The 21,781-nt window shown below is 37.8% G+C and overlaps 1 protein-coding gene and 1 pseudogene across 1 annotated transcript in view; both read left to right on the forward strand.

Annotated features, from left to right (window-relative positions):
* GALNTL6 (polypeptide N-acetylgalactosaminyltransferase like 6) overlaps positions 1-21,781 on the forward strand; it is a 915,183-nt gene that overhangs the window by 60,134 nt on the left and 833,268 nt on the right. The gene's annotated exons all lie outside the window — the stretch shown is intronic.
* Positions 3,571-4,402, forward strand: LOC102424659 (annotated as a pseudogene).

Here is a 21,781-nt window from a genome sequence, read left to right on the forward strand (position 1 = left end):
GCATGCCCTCCTCCCCTCCCACCCCCCAGTGTCTTGCGTCCATTGGGTTATGCTTCTATGCAAACATACAGGTCCTTTGACTGATCTCTTACCTCCCAACCCTCCCCAGCCTTCCTGCTGTAGTTTGACAGTCTGTTCGATGCTTTTCTGCCTCTGTATCTATTTTTGTTCATCAGTTTATAATGGTCTTTATTATCCATAAATGAGTGAGATCATGTGGTATTTTTCTTTCACTGACTGGCTTATTTCACTTAGCATAATGCTCAGCCACTGTGGAAAACAGTATGGTGTTTCCTCAAAAAATTAAAAATGGAACTGCCATTTGACCCAGTAATACCACTTCTAGGAATATATCCCAAGAAAACGGAAACACCAATCAGAAAGGATATATGCACTCTATGTTCACAGCAGCACAAGTTACAATAGCTAAGATTTGGAAACAGCCTAAGTGCCCATCAGCAGATGAGTGGATTAGAAAACTGGTACATCTACACTGGAATACTATGCTGCTGTAAAAAAGAAGGAATTCTTACCATTTGCAACAGCATGGATGGAACTGGAGAGCATTATGCTAAGTGAAATGCATTTTAAATTATAGTGACATATACACTAGAATTGCTGAAATACAAAGACTATACTAAGTGCTGGTGACAATATGGAGAAAATGGTATTCTCATGTTGCTGATAGGAATACAAAGTGAGACAGCCACATTGAAAAATTGTTTAGTACTTAAACATACACTTGCTATATGGTCCAGCAACCCCATTCAAGGTATTCACCCAAGATAAATGAAAATATATCTACAGAAAGATGTTGTGAATGTCCCTAGGACCATTATTCAGAGTAACTGACAACTAGAAACACAAATAGTCATCAGCCATTGAATGATAAGATGTTTTGGTTATATTTATATTATTGAATATTAATTAGCAATAAAAAGAAACAAAGTTTGGTACATGGACAACTCGCAGATTTCTCAAAAGCATTATCCTATGTAAAGTAAGAAGAAGAAAGATTAAACACTCTGTTATCCCAATTATATGACTTTTCAGAAAAGGCAAACGTATAGGTATAGAAATCAAGTCAATGGTTGTCTGGAGCTGGATATTTAGAGAGGAAATTGAGTGCAAGATACACAAGGAAATTTTGGGGCTGCTAGAAATGTTCAATATCTTAATTGTGATGGTAGTTATATAATATACAGTTACCAAAACTGTTCACTTAAAAGAGGAAATATTAGTGTATGTAAATTATATTATAACTAGAGGCCCAGTGCACAGATTCGTGCACCAGTGGGGTCCCTCGGCATGGCCTGTGGGGATTGGGCCAAAACTGGCAGTCCAACGCTGCCTGCCACTCCTGCCTGTCTCTCCGGCTCGTCCAGGCCCCACTGTGCCTGCTGCAGGCTCGTGCCCAGTCAGGAGAGGCTCACACTATCGCAGCAGCGCTCACCAGCCTTGAGCCCTGCATCTGGCGCCCATTGGTCAGCTGAGCTGTGCTCCCTCTGTGGGAGCACACTGACCACCAGGGGGCAGCTCCTGCACATCATAGCAACCAGTCAACTGGTTGTTCAGTCATTCTGTCATTTGGTCGCTTAGACTGTTTTATATATAGATATATCTATAAAAAATAAAAGGAAATTATAAAATAAATATGGCTCTTAAGAGAGAAAGTGATTAAATGGGTGCAGGATTTTTTTCTTCACTGATAAAAGTAATTTATTGGAGCAACTGGAAAGAATGGTACTCATGCTATTCCTAGCCATGTAGAGTTCAGTTATGGAGCTGTTTTGTTGGTTTTTGTTTTTCAATATGATCTCATTTTGTTGAAATATTTCTACATTTACCATAATAATTTTAAAGGTTTTCAAATAAAGATATGTTTGACCTTAAAATATTACTAACAATGAATTGGCATCATGTACTTAGCTTTGAAATAAATGCATTCCTTCAGAATCTGTTCTGCACAACAGTCAAAATAGTACCAGTTTGAACTTTGTATCAGCTGTGCATATGTGTATATATATAAATAACTGACAGCAGTATTATTAGTAAAGTGTTCCAGAATAACTGTTTTATGTTCAGGAACCTGTCATAGTACAAAGAGGGCAAGCAATTAAGTCTCAATATACTTTTTTTTTAAGTCAAACAGTATAAATACAGTGACTATATTTAATGAATTTATATTATTTTAATTTCTGATATTTTACGAAGGGAAATTGTATATTTTTTATTACTGGTATTTAAATATTTGAAATAAATATATTTCCATTTCATGATGAACACATGTTCAATCATTTAAGAAATGAAAGATGTTTCAGTAGATTACACATCTCTTGAAACTGAATTCAAAGGTAATTATCAGTGAAAAGTGACTCTTTTTATTACTCACAACATTAGATACTAGTAAGAGTTGCCAACCTTAGTTACTCCTACAACCAGAAGCATTTTTAAAACATGTTTCTGTCCTTACTCAACTTTTAAATCTTTTGGTTACATTATGGCTCTGTGTATTTATGGAGTTTTTCTTGTATCAGTGAGCCAAAAACCCTACTTTCTATCAAATAAGCTATGGGTCTGGAAATAAAATTAGAAAACTAATAAAAGTGGAGATGTCAGGGCTCTTGCCATTTTCATAGCAGCAGGAAAATCCTTTATTTGATGTATCATAGTCTAGTACTGCTGTTATGAAAATAGATAACAAAATTTATATTACAAATTCCATTTTGAGAAAACATAGCTTAGACGCATTTTTTTTTAATTCACCAGTTAGAAATTAGCACATCAGGCTCTATTCATGTAATTAAGTCACATATTTGTGCATTACATACACACAGAGTAAAGAGGAAACACGGAATGTGAGGAATTTAAATTTGAGAACTCTATTATTCAGATAACATCTGCTAATATTTAGACATCGTCATATTCCAAAACTCAAAAAACCTATTATGAAAATATGAACAATTTATGCTAAATTCGTTTCATTTATTGCACCATCTTCATTAAGATAATTATTTTGAGTGAATTTATTTTCCATAGAATTGCTTCAAGAATTTCTCTTCTCTCTCTTTACACAACTATTTTCTTCCACATCCCTATTCCTTCTTATGTTTTCATTATTTGATAAGGCAATGCCTGCTCTTGTCCCATGGATGCTTAAGTAGACCAGAAGGACCACTTAATTCTTGGACTAGTTCTCTGAATGTATAAGGTATTTCTATAACCTTATTGGGCTAAATGAAGGTTATGGAATATAGTGTCACCATAACATTATTGAATGAATTGAATATTTTCATTCCTCCAACCAAGTACTTATGTAACAGAATTCTATAATAAAAAAGGAATGCAGTTTATCATTTGAGTTTAGTTTGAAGTGCACTGTCCATGCTCAGAAGTTTCTTCATGCATATGTAATACCTGCTAAAACTTTCACTTATTGAAAACCATTCCTCAAGTCTCATGCTAGGTGCTATTCTAAAACATTTAAAACATATTCTCTTTTTTGAGATATAGGACGTATTTATGAAAATAATTAGATTATTATTAGAGTTCTTTTTCCCATCTTGCAAGATGGCAGGTGAAAAGAAAACTGAGAAGCCGGATACTAAGGAGAAGAAGCCTGAAGCCAAGAAGAAGGCTGATGCTGGCGGCAAGGTTAAGGCGCCTAAGAAGGGGAAGCTCCACTGCAGCCAAAACCCAGTCCTCATCAAAGGAATTGGCAGATATTCCCAATCGGCTATGTATTCGCAAAAGGCCATGTACAAGAGGAAGTATTTGGCAGCTAAGTCCAGGATTGAAAAGAAAAAGAAGGAGAAAGTTCTTGCTACTCTCACAAAACCAGTTGGTGGCGACAAGAATGGTGGTACCCGAGTGGTTAAACTCTCAAAATGCCTAGATATCCTACTGAAGATGTGCCTCGAAAGCTGTTGAGCCAGGCAAGAAACCCTTCAGTCAGCATGTGAGGAGATTGCGGGCCAGCATCACTCCTGGGACCATTCTGATCATCCTCACTGGGCGCCACAGAGGCAAGAGGGTGGTTTTCCTGAAGCAGCCGAGCAGTGGCTTGCTACTTGTGCCTGGACTTCTGTCCCTCAATTGAGTGCCTCTTTGTAGAACATACCGGAAATTTGTCATCACCACCTCCACCAAAATTGATACCAGTGGTGTGAAAATCCCCAGACATCTCACTGATGTTTACTTCAAGAAGAAGCTGTGCAAGCCCAGACACCAGGAAGGTGAGAAGTTCAACACAGAGAAAGAGAAATACGAGATTAAGAATAGCTCAAGGTTGACCAGAAAGTTGTGGACTCACAAATTCTGCCAAAAATCAAAGCTGTTCCTCAGCTCCAGGGCTACCTTCGCTCTCACCAATGGACTTTATCCTCAGAAACTTGTGTTCTGAATTTCTTATAAGAACCCGATTAAATAACTGATATGTTTAAAAAAAAAACGGTAAATACACCCTTTGGTTATACAAGCAAATAATCATTTGAGACTGGAAATGACAAAAAGTCTAGGAGTTTCAAAATATAGGAAGAATATCACATGGTGAGATGATCTCATATGAATTTCATATATTATATGATTTTTAAAAGGACTAATGATTAAAAGATTTGAATATGTTTTCAAAAGTATGAACTTGATTAAAGAGATAATAAAATAGGATTACATTTAATAACAAGGAATGTGAAATAATGGAACAGGATTTCAGAGAACAAAATGTCTGGAATAGGCTATAAAGATCGAAACAAAACAAAGGAAAGATAGAGGAATTCTGAGACACTATTGTTTGAGGGTGCTATAACAATAGGTTGGCAATTATGGCTTAAATTTGGGCCAAGAGAACAACAACAACAACAAAAATTGGGGAACTAGTGATCGGACTGGGCCTACTAACAAGTGCTACTATTCATCCTGCTTAAACCAACATATCCCACACCTTGTAGACTATATTTAGGAAAGCTGGGAAGAAGAGATATGCAATGAAATTCTGTGGACAGGAAACTGTCAGATGCAGGAACAGGGGGCAAAAGCTAAGGAAAAGCGTTGGACTACCAGTGTGTCATGGAGCTGGGAATTGTTGGCCTTGACCAAGGCCTTCTGAAGAATTCACGTATATTCCTCCAGGGCCATTAACTGGATTTCCTCCTCAAAAGAACATCTGTACCCTGAGAAGCTGGCCAGAGTATCCATGAAACCAGCAGAGAGATGATACAAACTGAAGTTAATTACAGAAATATTTTTCTTTCTTTCTTTCCCATGACCCCTCCAATATAATCAGAGCTGTTATTCCTGGAGAATAGAGGAGAGCAGTGGGCAGCTGAGGACCAGATCACATACATCTCTTCTTGAATTTTTCAGATGCTAGAGTGGGAGACCACAGAATAAACAGACGACTTCAGATCTCTGGAGCTCCAAACCTAATCAATGATGGTGGAGACGGTCCTCCTTAAATTAGAATTTATTTTGCAATTCTAAACTGGTATACATCTGAGATATTTAAGATATCTGCAAACTAGCAGAGAAGAGAGATTTGAGGTAACAATATGGGAATTATGTTTGGGAAGAAGAAAGTTAATATTGTCCAGCACAAAGTTTTATAGTCTTTAACAAAATTATTACTCTTGGGGGGGGGGGAGCGGGGGGAGATCCAAGTACATGGCTGGATTTTGAATATAAAATAGAGCACAACTGAAACATGCTGACAAATTTATCATTATTGCTCGCTGAGATTGTCTTGCTATAGAATATTTATACAGGTAAAAGAGAAATGATCAGTTCAATTTTAAGTTTGAAGACATGGAGTGAACTTCAGGGGCAGTGTTATACAGACAGCAGGAAATATATAAATCAAAACAGCGAGGTCTTGGCTGGAGATCTAGTTTCCATGGTCTAAGAAGCTTAAGAAGACTGAGCAATGTGAGGTAAATACAGAGAATGAGAAGGAACGTGTGTGTGTGTGTGTGTGTGTGTGTGTGAACACTTTCTTTTATTAATATATATTTTTATTTCAGAGAGGAAGGAAGAGGGAGGGAGGGAGGGAGGGGGAGAGAGAGAGAGAGAGAGAGAGAGAGAGAGAGAGAGAGAGAGAGAGAGAGAAGAAAAACATTAATAATGAGACATAATCATTGATTGGCTTCCTCCTATATACCCCCCACTGGGGACCGAGCCCACAACCCAGGCATATACCACGGCAGGGAATTGAACCATGACCTCCTGGTCCACAGGTCGATGCTCAACCACTGAGCAACACCAGCCAGACCAGAGCCCTTTCTTATTCAGGAGACAAAAAATAGAGGCATATGGGAGGGCATATTATCACAGATAATAAGTGGAGAGTATTACGAATTCAGGTGTCTATAAATTTGGGAGTGCAGTAAAAGTCAAGAAGAATGATGAATGCTGGATTTCGTCACCTTGAAGGGTGGCTTCATTATATGAAGGAGACAAGAATCAACATTGATGATTTGATGACTGGTGAGGACATGCAGTAATTTCATCAAGGAGGTTGAATCTGAAAGCAAGGATAAGTAACTAGAGTGTTTTGAAGGGACTCAAGAATCAAAACAGATGATGTGTGGTGAGAGTGAAATGAAACAGACAAGCTGGCAGCTGCAGTTATAGCAACTGAGCTAAGACGTTACAAGGAATAGAAGTAGGCAGGTTGGTCATTGAAGGGCCAAGTGGAAACTATAGGATGTAAGCTTTTAGTTCCAGCATATACTCCATTATAGGACTATTAGAGGCCCAATGCACAAAATTCGCACAAGAGTAGGCCCTCACAGCCACGGCTGCCTTGGCCCTCGCAGCCCCAACTGCCTTGGCCCTCGCAGCCCTGGCTTCATCCGGAAAGTGTTCTGGATGGTTGTTCCGCTGTTTGGCTGTTCGGTTGATTTGCATATTATGCTCTTATTGTTATAGACTAGAGGCCCGGTGCACAAAAATTTGTGCACTTAGGAGGGTCCCTCGACCCGGCCTGTGCCCTCTTGCAGTCTGGGACCCCTCGGGGAATGACCACCTGCTGACTTAGGCCCGCTCCCCGGGGGATTGGGCCTAAGCTGGCAGTCAGACATCCTTCTGGCAGCCCAGGAGCCCTTGGAGGATGGCCACTTGCCAGCGGGGAGCAGGCCTAGCTGCAGTTGGACATCCTTAGCACTGCTGAGGAGGCTGGAGAGGCTCCCACCACCACCGCTGTACCGTTTTGATTTGCATCTCTCAGATGATTAGTGATTTTGAGCATGTTTTCATATGTCTCTTGGCCTTCTGTGTCCATTTTCGAAAAGTGTCTATTTAGGTCCTTTGCCCATTTTTTTATTGGATTGTTTATCTTTCTTTTGTTAAGATGTATGAGTTCCTTATAAATATTGGAGATTAGGCCACTATCTGATATAACATTGGCAAATATGTTCTCCCATGCAGTGTGCTTTCTTGTTATTTTGTTGATGGTTTCTTTTGCTCTGCAGAAGCTTTTTATTTTGATGTAGTCCCTTTTGTTTATTTTCTCCTTAGTTTCCATTGCCCAAAGAGCTGTATCGGTAAAAATATTGCTACAACATATGTTTGATATTTTGCTGCCTATGGATTCTTCCAAGATTTTTATGGTTTCCCATTTTAGATTTAAGGCCTTTATCCCTTTTGAGTTTATTTTTGTATCTGGTGTAAGTTGATGGTCTAGTTTCATTTTTTTGCATGTATCTGTCCAATTTTCCCAACACCATTTATTGAAGAGACTGTCTTGACTCCATTGTATGTTCTTGCCTTCTTTGTCAAATATTAATTGAGCATAATGACTTGAGTCGATTTCTGGGCTCTCTGTTCTGTTTCATTGGTCTATATGTCTGTTCTTGTACCAGTACCAGGCAGTTTTGAGCACAGTGGCTTTGTAATATAGCTTGATATCTGGTATTCTGATCCTTCCAACTTTGTTCTTCTTTCTCAAAATTGCTGCTGCTATTCGGTGTCTTTTTTTCATTCCACATGAATTTTTGGAGAGGTTGTTCTAGGTCTGTGAAATATGCTGTCGGTATTTTAATGTAAGCAATCTACATCTATAGATTGCTTTAGGTAGTATGGACATTTTAACGATGTTGATTCTACCAATCCATGAGAATGGTATATTCTTCCGTTTGTTTATGTCTTCCTCTATCTCTTTTTTCAATGTCTTCTAGTTTTCTGAGTACAGGTCTTTTACCTCCTTAGTTAAATTTATTCCTAGGTATCTTAATTTTTTGGTGCAATGGTAAATGGGATTGTTTTTTTAGTTTCTCTTTCTATGAGTGCATTATTGGTGTATAAAAAAGCCACAGATTTCTGGGTGTTAATTTTGTATCCTGCTACATTGCCGATTTCATTTATTGAGTCTAGTAGGTTTTTGATGGAGTCTCTAGGGTTTTCTATGTACAATATCATGTCATCTATAAACAATGACAGTTTTACTTCTTCTTTTCCAAATTGGATGCCTTTTATTTCTTCTTCTTGTCTGATCACTTTGGCTAGAACTTCCAGTGCTATTTCAAACAGGAGTGGTGAGAGTAGGCATTTCTGTCTTGTTCCTATTCTTAGGGAAAATGGTTTTAGTTTTTGCCCATTGAGTATGATGTTGGCTGTGGGTTTGTCATAGATGGCTTTTATTATGTTGAGGTATGATCCCTCTATTCCCAGTTTGTTGAGAGTTTTTATCTAGAAAGGGTGTTGGATTTTGTCAAATGCTTTTTCTGCATCGATTTATATGATTATGGGATTTGTGTCTCTCTATTTGTTTATGTGATGTATCATGTTTATTGATTTGTGGATATTGTACCATCCTTGCATCCCCGGAATAAATCCCACTTGGTCATTTTGTATAATCTTTCTAATGTAATGCTGGACCCGATTTGCTAGGATTCTGTTGAGGATTTTAGCATCTATGTTCATTAGAGATATTGGTCAGTAATTCTCTTTTTTTGTAGTGTTTTTATCTGGTATTGGAATTAGGGTAATGCTGGCTTCATTAAAAGAGCTTGTAAATGTTCCTTCTTCTTGAATTTTTTGGAATAGTTTGAGGAAGATAGGTTTTAGTTCTTTGAATGATTGGTAAAAAGTCCTCTATGAAGCCATCTGGCACAGGGCTTTTGTTTGCTGGAAGTTTTTTTTTTTTATTACTGATTCAATTTTCCTCCATTGTTATCGGCCTGTTCAGATTTTTTTATTCTTCCTGGTTGAGTTTTGGAATGTCATATTGTTCTAGGAATACTTCCATTTCTTCTAGGTTGACCAGTTTGTTGGAATAGAGTTGTTTATTGTATGTTTTTACAATTCTTTGTATTTTTGTGGGTCCTGTTGTTATTCTGCCTCTTTCATTTCTGATTTTATTTGTTTGGGTCCTCTCTCTTTGTTTCTCGTTAGCCTGGCTAGAGGTTCAACAATATTGTTTATCCTTTCAAAGAACCAGCTCTTGGTTTTATTGATCTTTTGTATTGTTGTTTGTTTTTTTTCTCTATGTCCTTTATTTCTGCTATGATCTTTATTATTTCCTTCTTTCTGCTCACTTTGGGCTTTTCTTGTTGCTCTCTTTCTCATTCTTTAAGTTGTAGAGTTAGATAATTTATTACCAGTATTTCTTGTTCTTTGAGGTAGCTCTATAATGCTATGAACTTTCCTCTCAGGACTGCTTTCACTGTGTCCCATAGATATTGAATTGTTGTGTTTTCATTGTCATTTGTTTACAGGATGTTTTTTATTTCCTCTTTGATTTCTTTGGTAACTCATTCATCCTATATAATAAAAGCCCAGTGACTGTTACGGTGTAACAACCAGAATGACTACCAGCCAGACCACCAGCTGGTAGCTATGATGAGCACTGACCCAGACCTTGCTGTCATTGCCCTGACAGCCCCAAATCCTGTTCCCCCGCACGCTGGATCCTGACAGGAGGGAGGAGGGAGCTGGATACCCACATTCCAAACCCTGTCAACAGGGAGGCAGGAGCCCCATTTCTCTCGGAATCGGCCAATCCCGTTCACCCACACCCTGGACCCTGACAGGAGGGAGGAGGCAGTTGGATACCTGCACTCCAGACCCTGACAGCAGGGAGGTGGGAGCCCCATTCCTCGCAGAACCGGCTGTTGGTCAGCTTGCTGTCCATACCCTGACAGCCCAGATTCCTGTTCACCCGCACCCTGAACCGTGTTTGAGTGTGCTTCTGATGCAGACAATTTATGCAATGAGAATAAATATCATTTTATTGAAGATTTTTAAAAAATTAAATTGAAGAGAAGGTGCCTGTGTAAAGTGTGACATGCATGCCCTTAATAAAATTCAAGAAGTATTCACGTTGCATGGAATGAAATGTTCACATTTCAGTCCTCCAGACTATCGTATGAGTGACAACTGGCAGAGGTTTTCATAAATTCTCTGAACGATGAACAGTTGGTAGCCTTTCAGACTATAACTTCTGCCATCGAAGATCCAACTGTACACCCCAAATGCTTTTTCTTGGATGTTCCAGGCAGTAGTGGAAAAATATATCTTTATAAAGTTTTAATACATTATATTAGAGGTCATGGTGGTACTGTTTTACCCACATTGTCTACAGGAATTGCTGCAAATTTACTTCTTGGTGAAAGAACCTTTTATTCCCAATATAAATTATCAATTCCATTAAATGAAACTTAAATTTCTAGACTCAATATAAAGAATGAAGTTGCTAAAACCATTAAAAAGGCCCAACTTCTCATTATTGATGAATGCACGATGGCATCCAGTCATGCTATAAATGCCATAGATAGATTACTAAGAGAAATTATGGTGGGAAAGTTCTCCTTCTTGGAGGGGATTTTTGACAATGTCTCAGTGTTGTGCCACATGCTATGTGTTCGGCCATAGTACAAATGAGTTTAAAGTACTGTAGTGTTTGGGGATGTTTCAGAAAGTTGTCTCTTAAAACAAATATGAGATCAGAGGATTCTGTTTCTAGTTAATGGTTAGTAAAACTTGGAGATGGCAAACTTGATAGCAGTTTTTATTTAGGAATGAATATTATTGAAACCCCCTGTGAAATGATTTGTAATGGATCTATTATTGAAGCTACCTTTGGAACTAGTATATCTATAGATAATATTAAAAATATATCTAATAGTGCAATTCTTTGTCCTAAAAATGAGCACATTCATAAGTTAAATGAAGAAATTTTGGATATACTCGATGGATATTTTCACACCTATTTGAGTGATGATTCCATCGATTCAATGGATGATGCTGAAAAGGAAAATTTTCCCATCGAATTTCTTAATAGTATTACTCCTTCAGGAATGCCATGTCATAAATTAAAATTGAAAGTAGGTGCAATCATCATGCTACTGAGAAATATTAACAGTAAATGGGGTCTTTGTAATGGTTCTAGATTTATTATCAAAAGAAGCTGAAGTATTAACAGGATCTGTGGAAGGAGAGGTTGTTCGGATTCTAAGAATTGATTTGTCCCTGTCTGACACTGGCCTCCCATTTAAATTAATTCGAAGACAGTTTCCCGTGATGCCAGCATTTGCAATGACAATTAATAAATCACAAGGACAAACTCTAGACAGAGTAGTAATATTCTTATCTGAACCCCTTTTCGGACATGGTCAGTTATATGTTGCTTTCTCTCGAGTTCAAAGAGTGTGTGACATTAAAGTTGTAAATACTTCATCACAAGGGAACTTAGTCAAGCACTCTGAAAGTGTTTTTACTCTTAATGTAGTATACAGGGAGATATTAGAATATGTTTAATCAATTTATTAGTCATTGTTTGTATCAATGTTGTTTTTATATCATGTTTTTGTTGTTTTTATATCATGTCTTTGTTGTTGTTATATCATGTTAATATTGTTTATTTATTAATAAATTTATATATTATTTTCATATACATTTTACTAATTTTCTTTAATCTCTGACACTTCTATTATAGAGAAAGGGTAAATAGCGATATTAAAATATTTCTTCTAATTAATACCCTTTCAATATGCACGAATTTGTGCACCAGTCCTCTAGTTGTTTAATAATATGCTATTTACCTGCAAGTGTTTGGATTTTTTTGATTATTTTTATTGTAGTTTGTTTCTAATAGTATGCCACTCTGATTTGAGAAGATGCTTGATATGATTTCAGTCTTCTTGAATTTGAGAAACTTTGCCTGTGTCCCAATATGTGGTCTATCTTTGAAAATGGCCCATGTGTACTTGAGAAGAATGTATATTCTGAAGCTTTGGGGTGAAATGTTCTGAAAATATTGATTAAGTCCATCTGATCTAGTGAGTCATTTAGGATTGCTATTTCTTTGCTGATTTTTTGTTTAAAGAATTTATTCAGTAATGTCAATGGGGTATTAAAGTCCTCTACTATGATTGTATTGCTGTTGATCTCTCCCTTGCTATCTTCCAGAAGTTTTTTTATTTATTTGGGTGTTCCTCCATTGGGTGCATATATGTGTACCAGAGTTATATCTTCTTGTTGTATCTATCCCTTTACTATGATTAAGTGGCCTTCCTTATCTCTTGCTATGGTCTTCACTTTGAGGTCTATTTTGTCATATATAAGTATTGCTACCCCAGCTTTTTTTTCCATTTCCATTTGCCTAAAAGATATTTTTTCCATCCCTTCACTTTCAGTCTGTGTGAGTCCCTTGTTCTGAGGTGGATTTCTGGTAGAGAGCATATATATGGGTCATGTTTTCTTATCCATTCAGCCACTCTATTTCTTTTGGTTAGAGGATTTAGTCCATTTACATTTAATTTTATTATTGACTAGAGGCCCAGTGCACAAAATTTGTGCCCCGGGTGGGGGGGGGGGTTGTCCCTCAGCCTAGCCTGCACACTCTCCAATCAGGGACCCCTCGGCAGTTGTCTGACTGCTGGTTTAGGCGATCGGGCCTAAACCGGCAGTTGGACATACCTCACAATCCAGGACTGCTGGCTCCTAACCACTCGCCTGCTGCCTGCCTGATTGCCCCTAATAATTCTGCCTGCCAGCCTGATAGCCCCCTAACCGCTCCCCTGCCAGCATCATTGTCCCCAACTGCCATCCCCTGTGGGGCTGAAGGGAATGGGGGACTCTGGCTGGATAAGACAGGGCTGACGGAACTGGTTGCCGCCATCTTGTGAGGGCATGGTAGTCAATTAGCATATTCCCTATTTATTGGCTATGGGCGCCACCATCTTGTGAGGGCATGATGGTCAATTAGCATATTCCCTCTTTATTAGATAGGATAGGTACTTGTTTGTAGCCATTTCTGTTCTTTATGCCTGTGTTCCTTTTTCCTTTTATTCCTTCTTGTTACAACAGTCCCTTTAGCATGTCTTGCATTGTTGGCTTGTTAGTGATAAACTCCCTTAGTCTTTTTTGGTCTGCAAAGCTCCTGATTTCACCTTTAATTTTCAATGATAGCCTTGCTGGATAGAGTATTTTTGGATTCAGTCTCTTGCTTCGCATCACTTTGTATACTTCATTCCATTCCCTTCCGCTCTGCTGTGTTTCTGATGAGAAACCATTTGATAATCTAATGGGAGATCCTTTGTAGGTAACTCTCTGTCTTTCTCTTGCAACCTTTAAGATACTCTCTTTGTCGTTAATATTTACCATTGTAATTATGACATATCCTGGTGTGGGTCTTTTTGTGTTCATCTTTTTTGGGACTCTCTGTGTTGTGTGACCTTTTTCTTCCCCAAATCAGGGAAGTTTTTTGTCATTATTTCTTCAAATAATTTTTCTAAAGCTTGCTCCTCTTCTTTTCCTTCTGGCATCCCTATTATACATATTTTACTTCATTTTATGTCATCCCAAAGCTCCCTTAGGCTCTCCTCCTACTTTCTAATTTTTTTCTTCAATTGCTCTTCAGATTGAGTGTGTTTTTCTGCCCTCTTTTGTAACTCACCAGTTCAGTCCTCCACTTCTTCTAGTGGACTATTGAAACCTCCCATCATGTTTTTTTTTTTTTTTATGGTAGCTATATCATTTTTTATTTCCTCTTTATTTGTACATAAGTTGCTGATTTTCTCATCCATCTAGTTTATGAACTGTATGACCCTTACTCTGAATTATTTTTTATGACTTACTGCATGCCTCTGTTTCATTTAGTTCCTTTGTTTGTGGGGGGGTTCCCTCCTTTTCTTTTGAATGGGGGTTGTTTCTTTGTCTCCCCATTTTCCTGTCTCTTTCTGGCCCTGGGCACCCTGCTTGGGTTTTAAGAGGTTGAAGACCCTATCAGGGCAATGGTACAGAAATCATTAGCCTATAGGCCTGGTCTGCCTTGAGTCTCAAGCCTTTATTGTTTCTGCTCTGAGTTTTATCTCCTTCTTCCATGGATCTGGTCCATCAGTTGTCTGCTTCAGATGCTTGGTATGTTGGGAGCGCATGCACAGTTCCTCTGATGTGCAATTCCCTGTGAGGACCCAGAGACCTCTGGCATGCAATTTTCTCTGCGGCCCCAGCACCCTTGGCGGGGTGGCACCCTAGGTCCCTCTGGCAGCTCATTTGCAGCGTGATCCTGTGGTCCCTGGCTGGGCACACAGGCTTGCTCCAGGTCACCCCGTGAGTGCTTTCCTATTGCCTGGAGTGAGGCATGTGCTGGGTTGCTCCAGGTGGCTCCTGCAAGGCTGTCCCAGGGCCCGGGGAGAAGTGGCTGTATGTTGCTCTGGGTTTCACAGTCCCCACTTTCTTGTATCCCTCAGTAAGATGCATGCTGGGTTGCTCCAGTTCACCCATCCTCAGTGTGGAACGGGGACAGGTTGCCCTGGGCCACTCAGTCCATACTCTCCTGTCACCCAGAGTGAGGTGTCCATTGGGTTGCTCTGTATGGCCCCGGAAGGACTTTCCGGGAGCTAGGGTGGAGCGGGCGTGGGTTGCTCTAGGTTATACAATCAGAGCACCCCTGTGGCATGCTCTGGGTTGCTCCGGGTTGCCCTGGCAGCAGGTCCCAGTGCTGGGGGTTGAGCGAGTGTTGGGTGGCTTCGGGTCAGGCTAGCAGCACGGTTCTGTGGTCTGGGGCAGGGTGGTGTACAGAGTTCTCCCTGGCTTGCACTCAATGAGGTGTCTGGGATCCTATGATGCTGAGTCCCAGTGGACTGGTAAGCAGGCCTGGTGAGGGAGCTCACTCTGGTGGTTCACGCTCCCTGCAGACGTCTGGGAGATTACCAGGAGGTACTGCGCCACTAACTGCTGGGCACAGTGGTGATTCCATGCGGGTTATGACTGGCAAGCTGTGTTCTCTATGCATCCTCTGCCCTTCCTTATTGAAATTGTCTCCTCAGCTATGTCTAATTTGTTAATTCGGCGTGGATGTTCTCCAATTTAGTTGCTCTTCTGGCCTGGCCCTAGGAGGAGGTGCATGACACTGCTGCCTATTTAGCTGCCATTTTCTCTTCCTCTTCAAATTAGGTTATTTTAGAGGAACACAAAGGGGAAAGGACACCTAACATATGATATATAGGATAGTTTTAAAATAATTGCCTCTGGCACCTTATGATCAATATATATATACATATATATAATTACCATTTTTGTTCTGAATTATATATTTTCCTAGTATGGGGAAGAGGGAATTCAGGAAAGTGAACTATATTATTTCATTCTTCATTACAATCATTATAGCTGTCCATGCAATCAAAGGTAAGCAGGAAGCCTAATACAATCAAAAAAAGCGCTTACTATTCTAACCAAAGTGGAAATAGATAAAAACTTAGATATCCTTGTCTCCTGGAGAGTGAGAGGTGAAGACTAAGAACCACAATTTTGCCAAAGGTCTAGAATTATTTTAAAATGACTACAATCACATTTTGAAAAAGTTTAAAAAGGATAAAAATTATACTTGGAAACTACTATATCTTGTTTAAATGATAGATGACTCAATTTTAAAAGGATAAAAAATCATAAACTGGATTTTGTGATAAAATATTCTATAATTTTATGCTGGCTTTCAACTTGAAATATGATCTGTGAAAAATCACTTTCTATTTTCATGACTTCATCCAATATAAAAAGTAAACATAGTGAGTTACTTGCTAAGCTCTTGCACATGATGTTGCAAAACATAGTAAGTAAATTATTGTTAAAGCATTTTTCACATTCCAAATGCCTAATGTAACTGATGACAGAGAAATGTTGGGAAGCACATGAGACTTGGTTGGAAAGTTTGTAAGGAGGACATTCTGAGAAAAAGGAAGTGTGTGGAAGGCCACCTGTCCTGTTTATGAGAATTCCGACTTGGGTGAGACTTAGAATAGTGTCCAAGGCAGCGCCCCTAATTATTCCTTGACCTTTCCAAACAAGTCTGTGCATGTGCAGACCCCCAGGTGTTTACTGGGATCCTTATACCTAATCTTTGTGTGCCCTTGCCTTGAGGACAATGCAAACACATGTGTCCTCCCAAGATTATTTACCCTAATGATTATATCTAAAAGATAAAGCTGCAACAAAAGCCTAACGAGGCAGGCAATCAAGGCTGCCTGGTCCCTTTGGCCTCTCTTCTACAGCAAACGTTGTGTCAGAGTAATCCATCGCTCAGGCCACCCCTAACCCATGAATAGAAAGCTTACCAATATTATTTTACAAATATTTAACTTGAAGGTTTGAATTAGAAAATTTGGAATGGAGAAGAGCAGGAAAGCAATTAACTAGAAACAGGCTCGTTAGAAGGGTCTTAACATGTATGAATTTATAATATGTATTATATTAAAATCTTTTCTATGTGTTAAATCTTTGATGAATATTGATTGTGTTATAAACTACATTATAATATTTGTAAGTATTATGTTTTGAAGCAGACTATTTGCTGCAGATTGAAAGGGTAGCTAAAACATCAAAGACAAAGAGTTTGACTGTTTTGTCTATTTCTTTATGATTTTGAAATATTGGCAATGTCTTCGATTTATGGAATATTGACAATAATTATGATGAATTCTTAACATATCAATATAAAACCAAGAAATATAAATACATAAATAATGTCTTCTGGAAACTTTATTATATATCAACTAGAGGCTCAGTGCACGAATTCCTGCACAGGTGGGGTCCAGCTGGCCCGCCCAATTGGGGCCGATCAGGGCTGGACCGGCTGGTGGGAGGGGGCCATGGACAGTTGGCAGGCCAGCCCCGCCTCCTGGTTGAACTCACCATGGAACTCCCAGTGGAACTCCTGGTCTAATTTGCAAATAAACCTTTTATTATATAGGATAATTTTTTTCCTTTTAAAATAACATTTCTCCGTAGAAATAATTGACTAGCATAAAGCTTTATAGTCATTTATAAAAAAAAGATACCAATTATTTTGTTAAACCATTGCTCTTCCTTTTCCTATTTCCCTTGTCTTATGATTTTTATCTTCTTCCTTTTTTTATTCTGTTGTGCTCACTGTTAATTAATTTTCACAGATTTTTCAGTGTATTTTATAACTAGGTTTTATAAGTGGTAAATTAAAATGCAGACAAGGAAGTTGAAAGAAAAAATATGATGACAGTAAAAAATAGACAAAACAAAAATCATAACTACATAAGATACAAATATATTAATTTTGTTCTCTTATTGTGAATTTATGGGTTTTAAAATTTGAAATTAGCCTGGCCAGTGTGGCTCCATGGTTGAGCGTCCACCTATGAGTCAGGAGGTCAGGGTTCCATTCCTGGTTGGGGCACATGCCTAGATTGAGGCTCAGTCCCCAATGTGGGGTATGCAGGAGGCAGCCGATCAATGATTTTCTCTCATCATTGATGTTTCTATCTCTTTCTCTCTCTCCCTCTCACTTCCTTTCTAAAATCCATAAAAATATTTTTTTAAAAAATTTGAAATTTTATCTATTTGGAAAGTGCTCTTTTTGATCATCAAAAGTATTTATTCAGTGATCACATGAACACATGATTAGCATGAAGCACCTTGCAAATTTAAATGGTAAAATCCAAGTTTCAAATGACTAGAATTTACATTCTAAAACAAACAAATAACAACAATAAAAAACTCCACATGTATATAAATAAAAATGAATATATTCATTATTTTTATATTTTGATTGAACTAATAAGGCTGGTGCTTTCAAACAATAAAAATCATTTAAACATCGAGGTTATATTTATACATATGTATGGTTAACAACAATCCATACTTCTAGTTGATCCCTTAATTAATTATAGCCATTTGAAGTAACATTTAGATAACACTATGTTTTATTAGAATGATTACATTGTTTTTTCTTTAGTCACCAGTTTGGCATTCATTCTTAATATTTCTATACTATGTTACTTTTTAAAAGACAGTGTTATTACTAGAATTATTCAATGATTCACTTTTATGCAAATGCTATACACAATTTTAGTCATTCAAAATTTTCATTTAGCCATTCGTTGAGTTCTTGATGTCATACATGTTCCTTAACAAATCATTCATAATATAGTCCACTAATGCAGATAATACAGGTGCAATTTGAGTTCCTAGTGCTTCAATTACATCATCATAGTTATTATAATTGTATCATTTAGTGACCAATTCCATTTTGATAAAACACCATTGATCATGAGAAGAAGTAAATAACATATCAAGTCATCTGCAGTATTACCAGGCATCAGGAAGTAAGATTTCCTTCAGTTCTCATCCTGAAGAAATGAGATCCCAGAAGGAAAATTTCAAAGAGAAATGGAGAAAAGAAGTAAGTTTTGAGTGTAGAGTTGGCTATATATGTGCTGATTCCAGTCTGGAAAATTATTTTGACATCCAGGGATATCTTGGGCAAAAGGGGATAAAGAAAAGTTGGGAGGTATCTGAAATAGACTTGCCTATTATCAGTATTAAGATCTATGTATATGCCATTTCGTTGTTGTATATAATGATGAGTAATTTAAATTTAATTTAAATTTTATTTTTCATAGAGAATATGAAGGAGTTCTTTTTATAAAACAAAACTTGATTTTGGAAGCCTTTTTATTAGGATATTTTACTTGTTTTATAGAGATTACTTTGATGACTGATATAAAAACCCATACATTTCAAAAAAGTTTTATGCTTTAATATTTTAAATTACTTATAGGTAAGAAGAGTAATGTATCATTTTAATTTAATTAGTCATCAAAGAATAGGTTCTTGATTAATCAATCCCTTTGTTGATGGGAGTATTAATTCCACTTTGAATCCTTCTGCTTAATCATAAAAATATTAGACTTATGCATGTGTTTTTCATAAAAGTATGAAAAAATAAAACTCATCATATCTTGTTTTATTAATAGGAGAGTCAACAACTATTTTCTTTCTAGGATGCTAAAACAAATGTTTTGTATTAACAGACTAAGGTCCTAGAGATGTTCTGAATTATGTCTATTCTGGAACTAAAAGTAAAACAGCATTTGTCAAATTCATCTTTGTTATTTTTCTTGCAGTAGAAATGTGATTTTTCCCATCATTTTTCTATTTGAAAGGTTGCAGTATCTTTAGTAAGGCAAAAGGTGATATTTGACTTACATTCATGTCCCATGCACATTTTTCTTATTCTTATGATAAGGCATTCACAGACACAAGGTAAAGTTCAGAGGTAGATTAAAGTTAACTGTCGAAGAACCCAATGTATTTTCTTAAATGGAACTGAGACTGCTCAGATCGACAAAAAAGAGAAAGGGAAGAGGAACTCAACAGAACATCCATCCCAATATAACAGAAAGAGGAACTAATTGCAGGGCCTGACTTGGATAGTACACAGTCTCTCGTAAATACGTATTATAATTATTTTCATAGTTCAGTTAGTGTCTTATAGATAAGACAATTGTCTATAATGCAAAAATATGTTAAACCATTGCCTCTCACAACTAGGATCCCCCTGTTTTACAAATGTATTTACATACTCCTAACTAATTAGTGGTTATATAATTAACTAGAGGCCTGGTGCATGACATTCATACACTGAAAGCGGGGAAGGGGGTCCCTCAGCTCAGCCTGCACCCTCTCCCAGTCCAGGAGCCCTCGGAGGGTATCTGACTGCTGGCTTAGCGCTGCCTCAGAAGTGGGAGAGGCTCCTGCCACCACTGCTGTGCCAGCCGTGAGCCCAGCTCAGGGCTTCTGGCTAAGCGGCACTCCCCCTTTGGGAGTGCAATGACCACTAGGGGCAGCTCCTGCGTTGAGCATCTGCCCCCTGGTGGTCAGTGCACATCATAGTGACTGGTGGTTTCTCCATTTGGTCTATTTGCATATTAGCCTTTTATTATATAAGATAACAAAGGCCACACTGAACACATTTGATTCACATGACTGATTTTTTTCTAGAAATGTCTAAAGCAAACCATTTGTTATATAAATCTACATTGGTTCTTAAAAATGAAAATAAAGAGTAAAAATTAACAATATAAAAAGAATGGGGGAAAGATCTAAACCACATCAAAAGACATAGATGAACTTTACTTTTCACCAACTTTATTATCACTGAAGCAGTGTCTTTTCAGAGATGGTACGTGGTAATGAAAATTCTACATTTCCAGTTTATATGATTTCACTAATTAAATACTGCAGATTATATTTGAAAAAGTATGGCTTGAGCTCATTAACAAAAAAACAACTAATGATGGGACATGTCCTCTTCATCAGCAATTTCTTTTCAACACAATATCCACAAATTATATTGCTGATTAAATGCTTCAACTTTTTTAACAGTTTGAAATTGAAATGTAAAAATATATATTAATTAAAGCTCTTAAGTGATTAAAAGAACTGAAGCCATGTTTATTTCCCTTGGCATTCTTATAATGTATTTAAAGGTATATAAAATGAAAATCAAATAATAAAAAAAATAACAAAATAAACCAAACACGATCCTAATCATCAAAACACCATATACCAGAAGATTGCAGTGGTAGTACATGTGTGAATAATTAAACATAGATAGATATTTAAAAAGCACTGAGTGTGGTTAGTTAGGGATAATTGTACAAAATAACCTCCTTTTGAGATTTTCTGATAATTTCATGTGAAATATTTGCCTCTTGGGGGAAAATAAAAACAGCTATATTCCACCTGTGGAGAAGAATAGCCAGTGTCAAATAACCATTTGCAATAAAAAAGGGAAAACTATTTAGTAGCATTCACAATGTAAACTGAAGATAATGAAATATTATTTTATAATAAAAAAGGAAACTCATATTCATGAACAAAATAAAACTTAATACATAAACTGCTAGAAAAGTGGAATTGTGCTTTTAGAGATTCACCCAAGATTTTCACCCAAGACTTTAGACCAAGCATGTCAAACACGGCCCACAGGCCACATGCCTCGTTTCTTTGGCCTGTGTTAGCCTTTGAGTTTGACATGCTTGCTTTAGACTATTTTTACAGGATATGATAGTATCTTTTATTTAAAACATGTAATATTAAATCTGGGCACTCTTGCAGATTATTTTGCTTCATTTAATACTTTTATGCAAAGACTATCTTTTTATATGTATATATATATCAATTTAGCTGGACATTTATGTATGCACTAGAGGCCCAGTGCACAAATTTCATGCACTGGGGGGGTGGTGGTGTCCCACAGCCCAGCCTGCACCCTCTCCAATCTGGGACCCCTCGGGGGAAGTCCGACTGCCGCCGGCCCGGTCGCCCCCAAATGCCCTCCCCTGCCTACCTGGACCCCCCCAACAGCCCTCCCCTGCAGGCCTGGTCACCCCCAACTGCCCTCCCTTGCCAGCCATCTTGTGGTTGGCTGTGGGCACCACCATCTTGAGGGTGTGACAGTCAATTAGCATATTCCCTCCTTAGTGGCTATGGCTCCGCCATCTTTGAGGGCGGGGCAGTCAATTAGCATATT

Source organism: Myotis lucifugus, unplaced genomic scaffold (genome assembly GCF_000147115.1).
Source record: "Myotis lucifugus unplaced genomic scaffold, Myoluc2.0 scaffold_1, whole genome shotgun sequence".
In the NCBI taxonomy this organism is placed as follows: Eukaryota; Metazoa; Chordata; class Mammalia; order Chiroptera; family Vespertilionidae; genus Myotis; species Myotis lucifugus.